Source organism: Bos grunniens, chromosome 22 (genome assembly GCF_055505025.1).
Source record: "Bos grunniens cultivar Pamir isolate PY7600 chromosome 22, Bosgru_T2T1.0, whole genome shotgun sequence".
Taxonomy (NCBI): Eukaryota; Metazoa; Chordata; class Mammalia; order Artiodactyla; family Bovidae; genus Bos; species Bos grunniens.
The window spans coordinates 33,845,989-33,868,670 of record NC_141186.1 but is presented as its reverse complement, the minus strand read 5'-3'; the positions used below and the strand labels follow the sequence as shown (position 1 = coordinate 33,868,670).

Here is a 22,682-nt window from a genome sequence, read left to right as displayed (position 1 = left end):
AATGTCCTTTTTAGAGCAAGGATGTCATCAGTGTTTTAGAGAGGCAGAGAAAAAGAAAAACGCAAGTAGCCGCCATTCTCCTTTGCTAGAATCTCCAATGAGCTGTCAAGATATCAGTTTGCTGGCCCACTTTTGACTAAACATAAAGATCTTTTTTTAAAGGTAAGGTATTTGATATACATTTTTCTATTCTGGAAACACGAGCTGTGGCCTTTTTAGGTCAGGTATATAGGTCTCATTATGGATGGGACCCAGCGCCTGCTTTTATAAACTGATTGCTGTTCTGTCCTTGCTTATCCTAGTACAGAGAAGATGTGCAACCCAAACAGGCATCTTTATGCTAAATGACCTTCCCTCAGCCTTCTTCTTGGTGTAACTTCACAACATGTCAGCAGCTTGGATTAAACTAGGTTTAGTGTCTATTCAGTAATTCCTTGAGCAGTGGGTTTTCTTATTTAAAGCTATACAGGAGAACTCTGCTTTGTTGCCAATACTAGGGGGATGGTTTTATGTGGAGACATAATTTGACTTAGAATATTCCCACTTCTTGTAGCAGTGTGCTGTATTTTAATAGAGTTCCCATATATTATGCAAACGAAATGTTTTACAGACTTGTCACAGATGGCAGTTGGAAGTGACTATTGGACGATCACTCCATACCATCTTCTTCTGAAAAACGATGAGCTTGATTTGTCTCCCTGTGATCCCTAATTTGAGGAGCATAAGCCTTAGAATTAACAAAAACTTCTGAAGAGTTATGCAGGGGTGGGAAAATACAGAGTTCTTTGAAGAGAGACTAGGAGAAAATATCTTCCTGTGTGGTTCCTAAAAGACAGAATTTTATGCCTTTACTAATAAGTATTATTTTTTTTTCTTTTTACTACATATTATGCATTGTGCTGGGAGGAAGGTGAATGGAGAGAAAGAAAAACATCTGAAAGCTTTGGGGGCTGTTTATTTCTTACAGAGTTAAGCACTGCTCATTAGCAAAATTGTAGGTCAAATGTTTCCATCTTACTCATCTCCTTTCAGTCCTTCCAGACCAATTTTGGAACATCCCCTAAACAGCATATTTTCTGGAATCTGCTTTCTGCTTCAGGTGCCACTCACCTCTCGCTGGGCCAGCAACTCATAACCATCTAACCTCTATTTCATAAAAAAAGAGCCTTTCCCCCATTTTCATTTATTACTCTTGTTTCTAAATCTGGTCACCATTAACATCCCCAAGGAGTTTAGCTTATTTATTGAATGAGCCACATTTTGTTTTAGTGAATGCAATTTGGCTGAAAGACATCCAGTGAAGAAATTCAGTAGAGATGGTGATTGTTGATAGAAGACTGAGAAATTTCATAGAAATAGAGTATGGAAAACACTAATGCCAGGGCCTTTTGGAGATGGGAGGATCTGGGGGCCTCAACAGCAACAGAAGCCACCAACTTCCTTTGAATGCTTTGGCGCCTTTCACATGTCCTTAATTTTTTGCCCTGCCACCAACCCATAAATGTTTTACAGTCCTAAATCCAGCTTCCTTGAAGTAGATTGGTTAGCCTGACCTCACTTTTCCCATTGATTTTCCTGGTCAGTGGTCAGCCTATAGTTGATTCTTCCTCAATTTGGGTATCCACTTCTGGTCCAATCAGATGATGTTGGACTGGGCGGTACTAAGGGGAGAGTATGGAGGAAGAGTCATACACACATGGAGTATCAGAGACTATGGTCAGAGACTGATAGTTTGAGAAAGGATTGTGAAGTGAAAATCACTCAGTAGGTCCGACTCTTTGTGACCCCATGGACTGTATAGTCCATGGAATTCTCCAGGACTGAATACTGAAGTGGGTAACCTTTCCCTTCTCCAGGGAATCTTCCCAACCCAAGGATTGAACCTAGGTCTCTTGTATTGCAGGCAGATTCTTTACCAACTGAGCTATCAGGGAAGCTAAAGGGGTGTGGCTATATCCAAATATGGTCCTACTTATCCTCAGAGACCTTTATGGAAAGGTTGAATTTTGGGAAGATGCTAAAAGGAGGTATGGTGGTTTTTACTTATACTGAGATTCTGTTGTGTAAGCATTTCTTATTTTGCTCAGTTTATTCCAGACAACAATTAGAAAATATTAATAGAAGACTTACATCTGTGGTGTGTGTGCAAGTGCTCTATGCACACAAATGCAGTAGGGACAAGAAAGGAATACTTTTACTGCTGAAAAGGACCTCAGAGATCCTCCAGCCCAACCCACACATTTCACAGATGAAGAAAGCCATACTTTTAAAGGTTACGTGACTGGCTTAAGGGCATACAGCTATTAAGTGGCAGAAAATAGACTCAGTTCTCTTAAGTCTTTATCCAATGAGCTTTATAACCCAGCTCTATTATATTTTTCTCTAGAAAAAAGTCTTAATTAATTGAAACAGGATCAAACATATACTATGCTTTGTCATCACATGGTTTGCTTATTACCTTTCCAACCCTAGCTCAAAGCTCGCCACTCGAAAGGGCCACCTGGGCCCTGCCTGATGTTGGTCCCACTCTTTATCCCTAGGATTTCTATTATATCATTATTTTCATAGCTTTTTATTACTAGTCCTAGTCCAATCTTTAATCACCTCGTTCATTTTTTCTCATTTTCTTCCTTTGTGAAAATAGGAGATTCTAGGAAGGTAAAGGTTGCTTCTCTCTGTCATGTTTGTATCCTCAGCTCCTGTGATCATGCTCAGCACATAGTAAGCACATATCCATAATTAGTCCGACCTTTGCAAAGTTAATAAATATAAATGTTAAAATAATAAACTTTTGGAGGGAGCACACAGACTCTTTTCTGGTCATTCATACTTCTTAATTATTGAGATCATGCACATTTTTATATCCCTATGATATTAAATTCTCTAAAGGATTCTACCTATTTTTCTGTATCATGTCACAATTTCAGGCTAAAACAAAACCAGGAACTTATAGCAAAGGGAGCCAGCAACATCTGATTCAGATGTGGCTTTACCTGTGTGGGTATGTTCTATGTAAACTGTGAGTGTGTTCGTGACAGGAGTAACTTGGCTTACAGATGCTGCTCCCCAAATATCCTTTTTGTTTGTGAGTATTCCTGTGACTCTCTGACGGTAAGAACTGTTCATTCTTATTTCTGGCTCTTGGCAGCCTACAGATGCTTCCTGTTAGTGCTCCTGGCAGGTTCCTGGTAGGGCCTGTTGTTTACTGCCCTATCTATCAAGTCCTATTTATTTTTAAAATAAACTTTAAGTATACTGTAAACTCCTTTCACAAACAGATTTTTCCTCCTCTTGTACACTTGACAAGCCTCTAAAAGAAATAGCAACTCTGTCTCATAAATATCTGAATCTGAACCTTTTAGGAAAGAATTATACTTAAAGTACCTCAAGAACAGAGATGATCTCAGTCCAAAATCTCCTCTGCAACTACTAATTCTCTCTCTCTCTCAACCTCTCCTTCCCTGCTACTCTTTCTCTCGCTCTTTGAATCCCTTCTTTTTTTGTATTATCTCATTCCTGTTTCCATACTGCTCTCTCCTCTTGCTAATCATCCCATTCCAGGTTAAATTCACTAGTTGAGACTGTCATTCATATCTTTCTTAAATACAGCTTATATAATGTGAATGTCTTTAGCAAAATGATTAAAGGGTTTCCTTTTTTGCAAGCTCACCAAATCTAAATATTTTACATCTCTTTCTTGGTCCTTTAAAACCTACTATTCCTTTAATTTGTAAACTCTACTATTTTCCAGCACAAAGGGAAAGTATATTGGCACAATACAACATAAAAGAACTTAGAATTTAGAGTCATACTGACTCTGCTGCTGCTAAGTCGCTTCAGTCATGTCTGACTCTGTGCGACCCCATAGACGGCAGCCCACCAGGCTCCCCCGTCCCTAGTATTCTCCAGGCAAGAACACTGGAGTGGGTTGCCATTTCCTTCTCCAGTGCATAAAAGTGAAAGTGAAGTCGCTCAGTCATGTCCAACTCCTAGTGACCCCATGGACTGCAGCCTACCAGGCTCCTCCGTCCATGGGATTTTCCAGGCAAGAGTACTGGAGTGGGGTGCCATTGCTTTCTCTGATACTGACTCTAGGTTCAATTAAAACACTGCTACTTTATTAATGTTAACTTTGACAAAGTCTGCTAACTTCTCTTACTGAATTTCCTCATTGGAAAGGTGTTTACCCAATATTTCTTTGGGTAAACATTACTGGTATTTTCTAAATATTTCCAGCTCTTCTTCTGATCACATTTCACCAGAATTTTTCAATATAGGCATGGCTTTATGGCTTGTTTTTGCTAATGCAATCTGAGCGAAGGTGCTGTATTTCACTTGTAGATGGAAGTTTTTCTAGAGGCAGTGTGAGATTTGCTATGGTCCCTACCCTCAGTTTGAGCATTCTGTAGCATTGCCTTTCTTTGGGATTGGAATGAAAACTGACCTTTTCCAGTGTTGTGGCCACTGCTGAGTTTTCCAAATTTGCTGGCATATTGAGTGCAGCACTTTCACAGCGTCATCTTTCAGGATTTGAAATAGCTCAAGTGGAATTCCATCACCTCCACTAGCTTTGTTCCTAGTGACGCTTTCTAAGGCCCACTTGACTTCACATTCCAGGATGTCTGGCTCTAGATGAGTGATCACACTATCGTGATTATCTTGGTCATGAAGATCTTTATTGTATAGTTCTTCTGTGTATTCTTGCCACCTCTTCTTAGTATCTTCTGCTTCTGTTAGATCCATACCATTTCTGTCCTTTATCGAGCCCATCTTTGCATGAAATGTTCCCTTGGTATCTCTAATTTTCTTGAAGAGATGTCTAGTCTTTCCCATTCTGTTGTTTTCCTCTATTTCTTTGCACTGATCACTGAGGAAGGCTTTCTTTCCTCTTCTTGCTGTTCTTTGGAACTCTGCATTCAGATGCTTATATCTTTCCTTTTCTCCTTTGCTTTTCGCTTCTCTTCTTTTCAGAGGAACCAGAAACCAAATTGCCAGCATCCGCTGGATCATCGAAAAAGCAAGAGAGTTCCAGAAAAACATATATTTCTGCTTTATTGACTATGCCAAAGCCTTTGACTGTGTGGATCACAATAAACTGTGGAAAATTCTGAAAGAGATGGGAATACCAGACCACCTGACCTGACTTTTGAGAAATTTGTATGCAGGTCAGGAGGCAACAGTTAGAACTGGACATGGAACAACAGACTGGTTTCCAAATAGGAAAAGGAGTTCATCAAGGCTGTATATTGTCACCCTGCTTATTTAAGTTATATTCAAAGTACATCATGAGAAACGCTGGGCTGGAAGAAGCACAAGCTGGAATCAAGATTGCCGGGAGAAATACCAATAACCTCAGATATGCAGATGACACCACCCTTATGGCAGAAAGTGAAGAGGAACTAAAAAGCCTCTTGATGAAGGTGAAAGAGGAGAGTGAAAAAGTTGGCTTAAAACTCAACATTCAGAAAACAAAAATCATGGCATCTGGTCCCATCACTTCGTGGGAAATATGGGGAAACAGTGGAAACAGTGTCAGACTTTATTTTTGGGGGGCTCCAAAATCACTGCAGATGGTGATTGCAGTCATGAAATTATAAGACGCTTACTACTTGGAAGAAAAGTTATGACCAACCTAGATAGCATATTGAAAAGCAGAGACATTACTTTGCCAACAAAGGTCCATCTAGTCAAGGCTATGGTTTTTCCAGTGGTCATGTATGGATGTGAGAGTTGGACTGTGAAGAAAGCTGAGTGCCAAAGAATTGATGCTTTTGAACTGTGGTGATGGAGAAGACTCTTGAGAGTCCCTTGGACTACAAGGAGATCCAACCAGTCCATTCTGAAGGACATCAGCCCTGGGATTTTTGGAAGGAATGATGCTAAAGCTGAAACTCCAGTACTTTGGCCACCTCATGCAAAGAGTTGACTGATTGGAAAAGACTCTGATGCTGGGAGGGATTGGGGGCAGGAGGAGAAGGGGACGACAGAGGATGAGATGGCTGGATGGCATCACTGACTCGATGGACGTGAGTCTGGGTGGACTCCAGGAGTCGGTGATGGACAGGGAGGCCTGGCGTGCTGCAATTCATGGGATCACAAAGAGTCGGACACAACTGAGCGACTGAACTAAACTACCCTCAGTGAAGCAAATATGAAAACATGTGTTGAAAAGGAACCTCCATCATCTTGAGATCTTGGCTGTTAAGACTAAGCACATTCTGCTACTGATCCACCATGGATGTGCAGCAAGAGATACCAGGTTGATTTGTTATTGCAGCAAGACTTGTTCTATCCTTACTGATATGTTTACTGTACAAGATTGAAGGATGAGTGAAAATATATGTAAAGCATCCACATAATATGCAGTCAATAATTGGAAGATGTCATCATCAGTAGTATAAGTATCATTTGTGACCATTGCTACTTTGCTAGTTTTTGGGTGTATTATTCTGTATTGTATTTTTTCCGCATTATATACTATACATATATATTTACTTTTCTATTTACCCTTCAATAAACTATGAGCTCTTCGAAAAGGACAAAATACTTCATATGTCCTCATTTAGCCATTGTTAGTTAGGTTTGGTATCTATTTCAACTAAACACTGCCATGGCAGAATAGAAGCATTTATAGATAATACAATATAAATGGGTGTATTGTGTTCCCATAAGCAGGAGGCAGACCCTAGTTTGCCAACCCCTGATTTAGACTCCCTTCTTATCCCCCGTCTTTTTCTCCTTTTCTATCTTTCCATATTAGTTTGTCTCTTTCCCTTATGGGTGTGGCTGTGCTTCTGCTGCCACAGGTACAGTGTTTCCTTGTAGCAAATAGAAATGGCCACCAGTAGCCCCAAGTCTATGCTATAAAGGAAGCAAATCTCTTTCTCCCTGATGTTCCTCTTGAATAATGTGCCACAATTGGACCAACCTCTGCTGAGAGGACTTGGGAATTCCTGATTGGTCAGGCCTGAGTCATGTGACTACCCCTGCCATCAGAGAATGGTTGAGACATGGTGATTGATAAACCCTTCAGGACCACCTGGGGTAGGGATGGGAGAAAAAGGAGTACTTGGTAGAAACAATAGGCTGCACTTTATAAGCCTCATTTCTCCTACACATGCAGAGAAGCAGGAAAGAACCATTTCTACCAATTCTTCACTGTGTAGTAGCCTTGATACTTTATAGCCAACCTCACTGGGCATTCCTCAAAGACCTCCTGTGGGATCTGGAAACAAAAGCACTGCTAGAGATTTTGCATGGATTGTAGGTGAGAAGCAAGAAAGAGAGCAACCAAGGAAGGCACTTAAACTTCTGTCTTAAGCACTTGGTTAAGTAGATGGACAGGGAAGCCTGGCGTACTGCAGTCCATGGGGTCGCAAAGAGTTGGATACAACTGAGCAACTGAACTGAACTGAGAAGAGGTGCCCTGTATTCAGATGGCTAAAAATCATTTCCCAAACTGTGAAAGAGGAAGCAGAAACATGGATAATTCCCAACTGGCTTCTAAGTACTTTTTAAATGATCTGAGAAAACTCACAAAACTTTACAAAAGGTGATCAACAAAGCAATAGGATGGTATATGAGTCAGGACTTGCTGGAAGCTATCCAAATCCCTCTCTGTAATATGGGGAACACTTGCAAAGTTCTAATGTGAAATGCCATACTAAGGGAAAAGCCTTATTCATGTTATTCCCAGGCACATGAGCTCTGCCTAAAGGTCATCACTGGCTACCATGGATATCTGTTGGACAACTCAAAATCTGAGTCAGTTTGAGATACCAGTACTTCCTCTATTTTTACTTGGCTCAGAAAATTTAATGAAATTATACAAATCCCTGAAATCTAATATTTTTATGTGATAAGATTGTGTAAGAGGAGGAGGTGGAAGAGAAGTTTGGAAAATGTGGTGACAGATGGCAAGTGGGCTCAGGCACATAGCGTTCCTATATATAGGGGAGGGGACAATCTGGTTAATCAAGGGGTGGGGGAGTATTTTTAAATTTAGATTCAAGTATTTTATATATTCAGAAACATCATTTACTGAAGCAGCCTAGCTGGATAGAACTTTAAATTTTTTTTTGGTTGGGGGTGGCTTGTGTGATATATATTTTCAACAGTTTTGCATATTCTTTCATGACGTCTGCATTTGAAAATCAAATGGTCTCTACAGGCTTTGAGTATGTCTTTTGAGAAAAGGCTGAGAATATCTATTTCTAGAGAGAGTTCCTTCCAAGGAAATTTAATGACATTTAAAAAATTAGGGTCATCACAGCTAATTTAGCAACATTTGAAAATTAAAGTGAATGTATACAATAAAGACTTTATTCTTTAGTAGAATGAACAATGCACTGGAATGAGGACACTTGAAATCCAGGCCCAATTCTAGGTAACATAAGACCAGTAGACCGCGTTGTCCTCCATGAGTTATTTTGGCTGTTTGGGTCTTAATCTTCTCATTTTTTATTTTTTGGCTGAACCTCACAGCATGTGGAACTTCCCCTGCTGGGGACTGAACCCATGCTGCCTGCAGTGGAAGCACGGAGGCTTAACCACTGGACCACAAGGGAAGTCCTCAATCTTCTCATTTTTAAAATGAAAGTTTGGGTTAAATAATCTTTGGGATATTTTTAGTTTTATAGTTCCACTCTTGTAGGCTGTCTCTTATGTGTGCTCAGTCAGGTCTGACTCTGTCCACCAGGCCCCTCTGTCTGTGAACTTTTCCAGGCAAGAATACTGTACTGGGTTGCCATTTCCTACTCCGGGGCATCTTCCCCAACCAGGGATAGAACCCACGTCTCTGACATTTCCTGCATTAGTGGGTGGATTCTTTACCACTAACACCACCTGGGAAACCCAGGCTGTCTCTTAATGCTCCATTAATTAGGATGCTTTTGGTTGAAAGTAACAGAAAGCCACACTCAAACTGCCTTAAACTATTACAGGGCAAGTCTAACACTGAGTGGACTTAAGAGTCTGGTTCAGCAAAGGACATTTTTTCCACACTTGTTTCCTCTGCTTTTCGTGGTATCAGTCTCATGCTAAGATTAGCACTGCTTCATAATGACACTGAGTCTATGACCTGCTCCCTTTCTCCGGTCTGGAGAAGAGAAAAAAAATTACTTCCTAAAACTGTCTTGGATGAATGAAAAAAAGTATCTTTCCAGGAGATCTCTGCAAACCTATCCTCGAATAATTATTGGCACAGATTGACTTTTGTGCTCATCCCTGGTTATGGCAGGGAATGGGGCTACCCTGAGCCACAGAATAGACTCCTAGAACCAGCAGTTAGCTCAGCACAGGAGATTGTGACTAAATGATAAAAAGTTAAGGTGGGGGGGAATGTATGTAAGCGGAGCAATCATGATGTGTACTAACCATCTCTTGGAACACCCAAAGTTCACATAATCTATGCACTTAAATATGAGGTAGGAAAAAGAATCACAAAGTAATGAAATAGAGGTCTTATATGGTAAATATTATCATATCAAGCACATAGTAAGCTTTCCATAAAGATGTACTGGAAACACTGGCCTAACCTTAAATCTATTAAACAGGGGGAATGTGCCTCTTAGTTGGCAATTAATTAACAAAATATCACAGGTATTTATGGGGTTGCCATAGTGACCAAACACTGCAGTAAGGTTTTGTTTTACCGCAGTGGCTTTCAAACTTGGCTGCATGTTGGAACCACACAGAGAGCTTTGAAAATACTGCTGCCCAAGTTGCACTTTCACAGATCCTGATTTGATTGATCTGGGGTAGGGTCCGAGGCCATTTAGAGTTTCACAAACTCCCCAGGTTATTGTAACTCACAGTCAAGACTGAGGACCTCTGGTTTAGGGAATCCAAGTGTGGGTGTGCTCAACTACTCTATCCTACCCGCTTTAGTCATGTTCGATGACTCCCTTGAACTCCTTTTTATAATTCTCTCCTCCTCTACTCTAAACTAGCAACTGCTAGATCTCCTGGTTGGGACTCCCAGAGATACCACATGTTCTTCACTACAGTATGAACGTGAAGGTGGAAACTAAGAGTGGGAAAGGCCTACTTTCAATATGGTGTGGTAGGAGAAAAGGACAAAAGGGTGGATGAGAAAAAACAAGAAGCAATTCAAAAAGCCTTTCTGGCACTGGGCTGTGGTTGGAGATGCACATTTAGGCATTCTCAGACTCAGATTCCCACACAAACACCCATACACATACAGACACATCATCTGAAATTCTTCCCAGCCTCCTCCCTGCTCAGCCCACCGCCAACCACTTGCTTAGAATATTGCTGCAAATTCATAAGACACCTAAAACATGAGAATGAGAAATGGCTGTGTTTATTCATTCACTGACACATTCCTTTATTCATCTAGTCTATAAATAATGATTGATCACCTACTATGTGCCAGGTACATTGTCAGAGGGTGAGTGAACAGTGATGAATAAAACAGGAGTTTAGAGCAGGTACAAAGGCTAGAAAGCTTTTGGAGTGCATGAGCAATTTCTATCTTATATACCAGTTCTTGAGTTCTGTTCTCTGTACTTGGCTTATTGCATGAATGCTTCTTAAAGTAGAGAATACCGAAGTGTATTACTGAGAGAAGTTAAGAGTGACTAGAGCATAGTGAATGTGGGAGCAGGTAGAGAGGAATGGGATGATATTTAGATTGAAAACATAGGCACACTTTGGTTGTGTTGAGTCTTGTGGTCTGTGGTTTTTAAACCACATTTAAGTCATCATGTGTTTTCAAAAAGGGAATGATAAGGTCAGGGAAAATCTCTGTGAGACCAGAGGGATAAAAAAAGAGCTATCTGGGGAAAGAACAGATGAAGGAATATTCCAGAAGGAGGGAATAAATTGTGCAAAATCTTGGACTGAAGAAGGCATTTTGTTTGAAGGACTGAAAGGCACCATGCTTTATCTTGGGATGTGGAAGTGAGAGATAGACTAGATAGTGATAGTGATCTTGTGATCACTAGATAGTTATTTTCACTTCACTAGTCTATCTCTCACTTCCACATCCCTAGATAAAGCATGGTGCCTTTCAGTCCTTCAAACAAAATGCCTTCTTCAGTCCAAGATTTTGCACAATTTATTCCCTCCTTCTGGGACATTCTTCCATCTATGCTACCACACTGAGCAGTAGATGCTTTAGCAAATGTGGTTGGCACTGAATCTTAGAGAGACTGAGGCGTGTCTTATAGGACACAACTATATAGAGGGGTGTCCAGTCTAGACTTGGGAGGCCAACAAAAAGTCCGTGGACAATAAAGCACTAGAACTAACTCTAAAAAGTGATCTGATTTAGAGGAAAGAAGGGGAATAGGAAAGGTAAGTGGAGGTAAAAGAGGGGAGCAAGAATGTTTCAAATTTTAAAAGCTGAGGTTTCAAAGACATGTGAAAGCATCTTAAAATATAGAACTAAATCTTAGAGCCTAGATACCAAATTTAATTTTAAAAGTTTACAGAGACTTATAATATACCAGATATTCTAATATGCATCTTAACAATAATCCCTTGAATTAGATATCAGTATTTGGCAACTCAAGAAAAGGTACTGAAATAGGATTGGACAGTTAGTAAGAGATGCTGCTGAAAGAAGGACCCAAGCTGTCTGAGTCCACAGTCCATTCTCTTAGCCCTTCTATTTCACTGCCTCTCTGACCAAGTCGAAAAGCAAAGAAATAAAAGGAGGGACGGCCAAGGAGATATGGATTAAAAGATATACATATCTATTTTTCTATATTTTTTCCATTTCGGGAAATTATTTCTTTCTCATAATTAAAATTCAAACCAGATAAAAGAGTATAGATAATCAGCCATATTAAAAATAAAACAAAGACCAGAAGAGAAATTTACCTGAAAGCAGATCAGATACAAACCGACAGCGTCAAATAAAGTTCACCAGATTTAAGCCCACACCAATCAGCGGGGATGTATGCTTTTCTGTTGCAGTTAACCATTGGTATCATATAGGGTCCTGCAGAGAAAAGAAAAATATTTTCATTGTTAATTCTCTGTCTTGCATGGGAGGCAGTTTGCTGCCATAAAAGTGAGAAGATTAACCACAGTTTACAAGCAATAAAGGGATGTGGAATGCTTAGAAAGAGAAAAGTATTTTAGGTTGATTATCTAGATTAAGTTCACCATTAGAGGAATTGTTATTGACATTGGAAAATGTGATATTTTCAGAGAAAAAAATAGATCATAAAACATATTCTATAAATTGTATATAAAACATATTATATATCAGTCAGTGAGTCAGTTGAGTTGCTCAATCATGTCCGACTCTTTGCGACCCTATGAATTGCAGCACGCCAGGCCTCCCTGTCCATCACCAGCTCTTGGAGTTCACCCAAATTCATGTCCATCGAGTTGGTGATGCCATCCAGCCATCTCATCCTCTGTTGTCCCCTTTTCCTCCTGCCCCCAATCCCTCCCAGCATCAGGGTCTTTTCCAATGAGTCAACACTTCGCATGAGGTGGCCAAAGTACTGGAGTTTCAGCTTTAGCATCAGTCCTTCCGATGAACACCCAGGACTGATCTTTAGAATGGACTGGTTGAATCTCCTTGCAGTCCAAGGGACTCTCAAGAGTCTTCTCCAACACCACAGTTCAAAAGCATCAATTCTTCGGCGCTCAGCTTTCTTCACAGTCCAACTCTCACATCCATACATGACCACTGGAAAAACCATAGCCTTGACTAGATGGACCTTTGTTGGCAAAGTAACGCCTCTGCTTTTGAATATGCTATCTAGGTTGGTCATAACTTTCCTTCCAAGGAGTAAGCGTCTTTTATTTCATGGTTGCAGTCACCATCTGCGGTGATTCTGGAGCCCCCAAAAAATAAAGTCTGACACTGTTGACACCGAGTGTACCACTTTCACAGCATCATCTTTCAGGATTTGAAATAGCTCAACTGGAATTCCATCACCTCCACTAGCTTTGTTCATAGTGATGCTTTCTAAGGCCCACTTGACTTCACATTACAGGATGTCTGGCTCTAGGTGAGTGATCATCTTGGTCATGAAGCTCTTTTTTGTGCAGTTCTTCTGTGTATTCTTACCGTCTCTTCTTAATATCTTCTGCTTCTGTTGCTGCTGCTGCTAAGTCACTTCAGTCGTGTCCAACTCTGTGGACCCCGTAGACGGCAGCCCACCAGGCTCCCCCGTCCCTGGGATTCTCCAGGCAAGAACCCTGGGAGTGGGTTGTCATTTCCTTCTCCAATGCATGAAAGTGAAAAGTGAAAGTGAAGTCACTCAGTTGTGTCCAACTCTTAGCGACCCCATGGACTGCAGCCTACCACGCTCCTCCATCCATGGGATTTTCCAGGCAAGAGTACTGGAGTGGGGTACCATTGCCTTCTCTGTCTGCTTCTATTAGGTCCATACGATTTCTGTCCTTTATCAAGCCCATCTTTGCATGAAATTTTCCTTGGTATCTCTAATTTCTTGAAGAGATCTCTAGTCTTTCCCATTCTGTTGTTTTCCTCTATTTTTTTGCATTGATCTCTGAGGAAGGCTTTCTTATCTCTCCTTGCTATTCTTTTAATTTCATGGCTGCAATCACCATCTGCAGTCATTCTGGAGCCCCCCAAAAATAAAGTCTGACACTGTTTCCACCGTTTCCCCATCTATTTCCCATGAAGTGATGGGACCAGATGCCATGATCTTGGTTTTCTGAATGTTGAGCTTTAAGCCAACTTTTTCATTCTCCTCTTTCATCAAAAGGCTCTTTAGTTCCTCTTCACTTTCTGCCATAAAGGTGGCATCATCTGCATATCTGAGGTTATTGGTATTTCTCCCGGCAATCTTGATTCCATCTTGTGCTTCTTCCAGCCCAGCGTTTCTCATGATGTACTCTGCATATAAGTTAAATAAACAGGGTGACAATATACAGCCTTGATGTACTCCTTTTCCTATTTGGAAACCAGTCTGTTGTTCCATGTCCAGTTCTAACTGTTGCTTCCTGACCTGCATATAGGTTTCTTAAGAGGCAGGTCAGGTGGTGTGGTATTCCCATCTCTTTCAGAATTTTCCACAGTTTATTGTGATCCACACAGTCAAAGACTTTGGCATAGTCATAACAGTCTCTTATATTCCTTTGAATTTCTGCATTGTCTGTTGTAACCTCTCCTTTTTCATTTTGAATTTTGTTGATTTGATTCTTCTCTATTTTTTTCTTGATGAGTCTGGCTAAAAGTTTGTCATTTTGTTTATCTTCTCAAAGAAGCAGCTTCTAGTTTTATTAATCTTTACTATTGTTTCATTTCTTTTTCATTTGTTTCTGCTCGGATCTTTATGATTTCTTTTCTTCTACTAATTTTTTTTTATTTGTTGTTTTTGGTTACAGCTGTTTTAGGTGTAAAGTTAGGTTGTCTAGTCAATGTTTTTCTTCTTTCTTGGGTAGGATTATATTGCTATAAACTTCCATCTTAGAACTGCTTTTGCTGCATCTCATAGGTTTTGAGTTGTGTTTTCATTGTCATTTGTTTCTAGAAATTTTTTGATTTCCCTTTTGATTTCTTCAGTAATCTGGTGGTTATTTAGAAATGTGTTGTTTAATTTCCATGTATTTGTGTTTCTTACAGTTTTTTCTTATAATTGATATCTAATCTCATAGCGTTGTGGTCAGTGTAGATGGTTGATATGATTTCAATTTTCTTAAATTTACTGAGGTTTGATTTGTGACCCAAGATGTGGTTTATCCTGGAGAATGTTTCATGTGCACTTGAGAATAAGGTGTATTCTTCTGCATTTGGATGGAATGTCCTGAGGATATCAATGAAATGCATCTTATTTGGTGTATCATTTAAGACTTGTGTTTCCTTATTAATTTTCTGTTTTGATGATCTATCCATTGATGTGAGTGGGGTGTGAAAGTCTCCTACTATTATTGTGTTACTGTCATTTTCTCCTTTTATGTCTGTTAGTGTTTGTCTTATGCATTGAGGTGCTCCTATGTTGGGTGCATAGATATTTACAGTTGTTATGTCTTCCTCTTGGATTGATCCCTTTATCATTATGTAGTGTCCTTCCTTATCTCTTGCAATAGTCTTTAATTCTCAGGTCTATTTTGTCTGATATGAAGATTGCTACTCCAGCTTTCTTTTGCTTCCCTTTTGCATGGAATACATTTTTCCATCCTCTCACTTTCAGTCTGTATGTGTCTTTAGGTCTGAAGTGCGTTTGTTGTAGACAGCATATATATGGGTCTTGTTTTTGTATCCATTCAGCCAGTCTGTGTCTTTGGTTGGAGCATTTAATCCATTTACATTTAATTACTGATACATACGTTCTTACTGCCATTTTCTTAATTGTTTGGGGTTGATTTTGTAGATCTTTTTTCTTCTGTTGTATTTCTTGACTATATAAGTCTGTTTAACATTTGTTGTAAAGCTGGTTTGGTGGTATTGAATTCTCTTAACTTTTGCTTGTCTGGAAAGCTCTTTATTTCTCCATCAGTTTTGAACGAGATCCTTGCCAGGTACAGTAATCTTGGTTGTAATTTTTCCCTTTCAGTACTTAAATATATCCTGCCAGTCCCTTCTGGCCTGCAGAGTTTCTGCTGAAAGATCAGCTGTTAAGCATATGGGGTTTCCCTTGTATGTTACTTGTTGCTTCTCCCTTGCTGCTTTCAATATACTTTCTTTGTGTTTAGTTTTTGTTAGTTTCATTAGTATGCATCTTGGCATGTTTCTCCTTGGGTTTATCCTGTATGGGATTCTTTGTGCCCCTTGGATTTGATTGTCTATTTCCTTTCCCATGCTGGGGAAATTTTCAACTATAATCTCTTCAAAAATTTTCTCATACCCTTTCTTTTTCTCTTCTTTTTCTGGGATCCCTATAATTCGAATGTTGGTGCATTTGATATTGTCCCAGAGGTCTCTGAGACTATCCTCAGTTCTTTTCACTCTTTTTACTTTATTCTGCTCTTCAGAATTTACTTCCACCATTTTATCTTCCAGTTCACTGATTTGTTCTTCTGCTTCAGATAATCTGCTCTTGATTCCTTCTAGAGTAGTTTTTAATTTCAGTAATTGTGTCATTTGTCTCTGCATGTTTATTCTTTAATTCTTCTGAAGTGAAGTGAAGTCACTCCTTCGTGTCTGACTCTTGGCAACCCCATGGACTGTAGCCTACCAGGCTCCTCTGTCCATGGGATTTTCCAGGCAATAGTCTTGGAGTGGATTGCCATTTCCTTCTCCCGGGGATGTTCCCAACCCAGGGATTGAACCCAGGTCTCCTGTATTGTAGACAGACGCTTTACCGTCTGAGCCACCAGGGAAGTCCAAGAATACTGGAGTGGGTTGCAATTTCCTTCTCCAGGGGATCTTCCCAACCCAGGGATCGAACCCAGGTCTCCTGCATTGCAGGCAGACGCTTTACCCTCTTAGCCACCAGGGAAGCCCATGAAGTAAAGTGAAGTGAAGTCACTCAGTCGTGTCCAACTCTTTGCAACCCCATGAACTGTAGCCTACCAGGCTCCTCTGTCCATGGGATTTTCCAGGCAATAGTCCTGGAGTGGATTGCCATTTCCTTCTCCAGGGGATCTTCCCAACCCAAGATCGAACCTGGGTCTCCTGCATTGTAGACAGGTGCTTTACTGTCTGATTTTTCTAGGTCTTTGTTAATTGATTCTTGCATTTTCTCCATTTTGTTTTCAAGGTTTTTGATCATCTTTACTATCATTATTCTGAATTATTTTTCAGGTAGTTTGCCTATTTCCTCTTCATTGATTTGGACTTCTGTGTTTCCAGTTTATTTCCTTCACTTGTGTAGCATTTCTCTGCCTTTTCATTATTTGTTTTAAACTTATTGTGCTTGAGGTCTCCTTTTCCCAGGCTTCAAGGTTGAATTCTTTCTTCCTTTTGGTTTCTGCCTTCCTAAGGTTGATCCAATAGTTTGTGTGAGCTTCTTATAGAGGGAGATTTGTGCTGAGTTTTTGTTTGTTTGTTTTTCTTCTAATGGGCTAGGCTGAATGAGATGGTAATCCTGTCTGCTGATGATTGGGTTTATATTTTCATTTTGTTGGTTGTTTAGATGAGGCATCCTGCACAGGGTGCTAGTGCTGGTGGGGTGATGCTGGGTCTTGTATTCAAGTGGTTTTCTTTGTGTGAGTTCTCACTATTTGATACTCCCTAGGGTTAGTTCTCTGGTAGCCGAGGGTCTTGGAGTCAGTGCTCCCACTCCAAAGGCTCAGGACTTGATCTCTGGATCTGATTCCACAGCTCTCAGCTTCCTGCTTCAGTTGCTCCAGACCACTCATCCTTGAATTTCCTCATGGAAGAAACTACCAAATGAAAGTCCAGAAATAATTCTGTTCAAGGCCTCAGCATCCTAGTTCTCCTGCAATGTCACCTCTTCTTTTTCTCCTCGACTCCTTGAGAAGCACCACTGCCTCCTCACTGACTCCAGAGGTGGAAGTTCACTGGGAGAGGACATACACTACTCCTACCCCATCTTCACTCTTACTTACAGACCAGGACTCTCTGATAGACGTGGAGGAGGGAAAGAGATTCAGAGAGGGAGGGGAAGTTTACTACCTTTCAAAAACCATACTACTTTTAAGTAGAAAAAAATTATAAAAATGACAAAGTACTTTAGTCCTAAAATATATATGAAAACACCACCAGCTTTTGTCCACACTGTGGTTGTTTTCAATATTCATCCTTTCTTCCAAGTTATTGTCCTGATTTTCATTTAAGTGACTTCCCTGGTGGTTCAGACAGTAAAGCGTCTGCCCACAATGCTGGAGACCAGGGTCAGGAAGATCCCCTGGAGAAGGAAATGGCAACTCACTTGCCTGGAAAATCCCATGGATGGAGGAGCCTGATAGGCTACAGTCCACAGGGTGGCAAAGAGTCAGACATGACTGAGTGACTTCACTTTCACTTCATTTAAGTATCAGACCTCCCACATTCCATTCATTTCTTTTGGAGGAAGTTAATTTCTCTCTTGACTTGGGTTTGGGACTAATGCTCTAGCCCTCAGTCTAACCATGTGATCTTTCCCCCCTGATCAAGGTAGCTGGCTCAGGGAGGGGCAAGTGATCCAAGACAAGCTAAGGAGCTCTGAGAAGTGGTTTGCTAGGGGAAGCTAATGAAGATTCTTCCTTGCTTATCTGAGGAGAGCTTCTTGAAACAATCCTTTTTGTTCCCATATGTGGATGAATAAGATCATATCTCAGACAGCTTTTGGCAGCTGTGTTTCATCCATGGTGGGAAGCCTACTTTAGAATGACACCTTGCACAGCAGAGAAAAAGTTGAAACTGAGCTACATGCTTGATAACTGAGTGGAGTTACTGAGTCAAATCCACCAGGAGGTGAGCCCCACCTGTGAACAATACATCTTTAAGAAAACTTACATCCTCTGTATTATTTACTCCGGTTTGCATTGTTTCTGATTTCTTTTCCTATTACTTGTAACCAAGCCCATTTTACCTTCTTCGATGTTATCCAAATTCTGGAAGGTTACTGTGAGGTAATTCAGATTTTTCTGCTAGCTTACTAAAAATTATTTGATGTCATTGCATATATTTTCCTTAATCTAGCTAACATATTTTAGAGCTATGCTGTTCAGTACAATTTCCACTAACCATATGAAGCTATTTAAATTTAAATTAATTAAAATGAAAAATTTCATTTCCTCAGTTGCACTAGCCACATTTCAAGTACTTGATAGCCACATGAGGATAGTGGCTACCATCTAAGTCAGCACAGATACAGAACATTTCCAGTCTCAGAGAAAGTTTTACTGGATAGTGCTATGAAAGAGAGAGTGTGAGAGAGAGAGGAAGAAGAGAAAAGAATAGAAGAGAGCATATAAGATGAGGAGACTTGTATTCTAACATGACACACACCAGTGAACTCATTGTATTCCCTTAGGAAAGCCTCTTCCCTTTCTTAGGTCTTTTTATTTCCTGTACAACAGAGAGGCTGAACAAGGATGTTTGGGGGAGGTTTCTTCTAGGTTCAGAGTAATGAAATTCAAAGTGTTTTTTTTTTCAATTTTTAACATTTGTAGATTTTTGTTATTCTTCAGGGGTCACCTGTGAATTCTACCATCAGGTCATATTTAGACACTAAGTACCAGGGCTGAAAATTCAGGACAGTTTTATTTTTTTCTTCTAGCAAAAAAAATAATAATGTATCAAAAATAGATTTAGTGGCAGGTAGGTAAGTATTTAAACAATACATGGGCACTTTCTTTCACTTAGTGTCAAAACAATAGACTCAAACAGAACAAGGCAGTCATCCTTAATATGTATTGCTGCTTCATACATGTGTACTACCAAAAAGAACAAATAAAGCCTTGGAGGAGGGCACAAAATATACTTATTTCTGAAAACCAGTTCATCGTATATGCCATCTTGATAGTGGCCTCATATTTTATTTCTGATTCATTGATTATTGTTTATTTACACATACAAACACTTGAGTCTCTACTATATGGTACGTAGTGTGTATATATATACACTCGATTCTGACAATAGAGTAGCGAACAAGGTGCTAGTTCTCCTCTTATAGTGTTTATGGTAAAGAGATAAAGCAGATATCATAAATAATTCCAGAAACAGTTATTTACAATGGTAATTAAGGCTATAGAGATGATACACTGTGAGAGCATATATCAGGGTGACGATTTGGTTTGGAGCATTCCAGAAGACAACTGAGAGAAACTGTATCCCACTCAAGGACCCAACAGTCTAGTAAGAGCTGAGTGAGAATGTAAAGATGAGCCTAGAGAAGTAGACAGGGGCCGACTCATGCAGAGCCCTGTCAACCATGGCCAAGAATTTGGGCTTTATTTTAAGCACAATGGGAAAATAATTGAAAGGTTTTCAAGGTTTACTTGAGTGGCATGATCAACATGAATCTCAAATCCATTCCCTCTGGTGGCAGAGTGGGAAAGAGATGCATGGAAGGTTCACATTTGAAGGCAAGTGGACTAGTTAAGGAAGTATTGTTATAATTCAAATGAAAGATGGTGGTATTTGGGGTGTATATGTTTGAATGGACAGGGAGAGAGTGGAGGGATTTAAGACACAGAGTCTGTGAAGGGCCATTTCTTAGGTCAGAGTGGGTATGGGAGATAGTGACTATGAATCTGGCTATGGATCTGAGCATTTTATAAACCAAAGAAATCATGTTATTGTTTTTATTATTATCATCAAAGCAGTCATTTTCACAGCCTTTATGTGCTCATAATATATATTCATATTCTCATAATAAAGAGACCACTTGTTCTTTAAAAGTTCAGTTTATTTATCACTTTCATTAGTGCAATGGAAGTGAAGCTGTTTGTGGTTTCAACTTTCTTTCTGTTCTAAAAAGAGAATAAGGAGATGAGATGTGGAAGAACAAAAGAAATGACCTTATTCTTTCTTTTCCTGCTGCCTGGAAGACAGACAAGATAAGCAGTGAGGAATTATAATTGATAAAGTAATTGAAGAGATAGGCTGCTGGAGGTGAAAAATGAGACTCCTACATGAAGGTTATCTTTTCTTCTAGCCTAAGAGAAATCTTGCCTTCCATTTCCCTTTTCTTACAGTTACTGAAAATTCTGGCTTGTGTATCCACATCCAAATTACCAAACTGAGAGTCACCAGTTTTACAGCAAATGATTCAGCCTCTGCTCATTAAGTCTTATTTCTGGAGCAGTTTTTTGGCTTTTTTGGTGGGTGTGCTTTTGCTTGGTTTTTTACCTTATGGACGCTGTACATTTTTATGAAATAAGTTGTCTCTTCTTCACTTCTACTGTTAGGAAGCTTTGAGTGACTTCCTCTGTCACTTGATGGTTTGGAGTTCACTTTCAAAGTTCTCATTAGGCTTATCTTACTTAGCTTACATGGCTTTTATCTTTATTTTGTAATTTTTTTTTCGTTTCTTGGCAATATCGCTTGCCTAGAATTTGGTTGCTTAGAGCTTTGGTTCTGAAAATCAAATATGAGTTTGCATCAAAGTTGTTCAACCTTATGAGAGGTGTGACATTAGTTCAATCACTTCTCTGAAATTTGTGTTTTCACTGATAAAATAGAGATGACTATAATACAGACCTATTAGCATATTTGTGAGTATTAAATGAGACACTGCATGTGAACGCTAAGCCAGTGGCTTGGCACATAAAAAGATTCCTCTCTCTAGATAAAGGGTATTAATACAATAGCATCATCATCATTATTAATACATGTTCATCAATCATCATAGATATTATATATTATATAACTCATATTCTCTTGTACTTCATTTGCTTTCTCTTCATTTTTTCCTCATCTTAGCTTAAATGTATTTTAAAGCAATACAAGGTACAGAATAAAGAAATAAGACAAGTATATACATTTTATTTAGGTCCCAAAGTAAGACTTATAAGCTAGGAATGTTGTTGTGTATCTGATGCTGCTGCTGCTGCTAAGTCACTTCAGTCGTGTCCGACTCTGTGCGACCCCATAGATGGCAGCCCACCAGGCTTCCCTGTCCCTGGGATTCTCCAGGCAAGAACACTGGAGTGGGTTGTCATTTCCTTCTCCAATGCATGAAAGTGAAAAGTGAAAGTGAAGTCTCAGTCATGTCCGACTCTTTGCGACCCCATGGACTGCAGCCCACCAGGCTCCTCTGTCCATGGTATTTTCTAGGCAAGAGTACTGGAGTGGGGTGCCATTGCCTTCTCCATGTATCTGATATGGGGCACATATTAGGACACCAGGGGAGACAGAAAAATTTTAACTGAGTTCCAGACAAAGCATGATGTAACACAAATAATTTATGCAGTTGTGTTACAGGAGAAAGATAGGGTAGCATTATTACTTAGCCAAGGGAAGAGGTATATTGTCTTCTCATAATCAGGGACTGAAAACAGACATTGTCAGCCAATTGATGGATAGCCCCAGTGACTACAGAAAAGAGAAACTGAGTTTCAGTGGTATAGAAAGCATCTAGATTAGAGATAATGACAATGATCCTCTCATCCATAACTTCATTTCCATTAGCCAATTGAAATGGAACAAGAAAAAAAACAATAGAGTTGTGAAATCACAACCAAAATTGTTTTATTTCAGGAAATGCTTAGAACTCCTTTAAATGGCATACATCTAAACCACTTTCATTTGCATTGGACTGAAACTTGGCATCTTTCTCAGTCCAGATGTAATTTATTTAAATTCCTTTAGTTGTTTTTTAATTTAGAAATATGCATAGACATAAAATTTTGCATGTCTCAAATGTGTTTTTCCTGCACATTTGTGAATTCAAATTAGCCAAATTATTAAGTGGATTGTTCCTAAACTAAAGTGAAGATGGATTTTATTTCTAATGCCAAGAAATGAAAAGTGTGGTAATCAGGGAACTGAGGGATTTTCTGGTGGTACTTCGGGCCTGGATCCAGGATTTTACCCCTTCAATGCGTTTCCCAATTAACTTACTAACACAAAGTATATATGAATTTTTTGTATTTTAAAACTGTTTTTAATCATTTGAAGAGACAAAAGGTGAAGTCACACTCCACAGGATGCAGTTTTCCACCAGGAAATTCCCTTTGGACATTTCTGTTGCCCCCAGTTCTTCTCTTCCTGAGCTTCTAGAGAACCTCTGCATCTCTTTCTCTCTCTCTCTCTCTCTTTTTCTGCCCACCCCCACCATTTTTCCCCTCTCCAGGTTTCTGCCCTACTGGTTCCTCTATCCTCCATTCCTCTATCC

General features: G+C 39.7%; 1 long non-coding RNA gene across 2 annotated transcripts in view; it reads right to left on the bottom strand.

The window, feature by feature from the left end:
• The window catches only part of LOC147348275 (uncharacterized), a 55,395-nt gene that overhangs the window by 25,055 nt on the left and 7,658 nt on the right, over positions 1 to 22,682 (bottom strand). For both annotated transcript variants that reach the window (XR_015151328.1, XR_015151327.1), the window contains exon 2: positions 11,848 to 11,968. This is a non-coding gene — a long non-coding RNA (uncharacterized LOC147348275). The remainder of the gene's footprint in view (positions 1 to 11,847; positions 11,969 to 22,682) is intronic.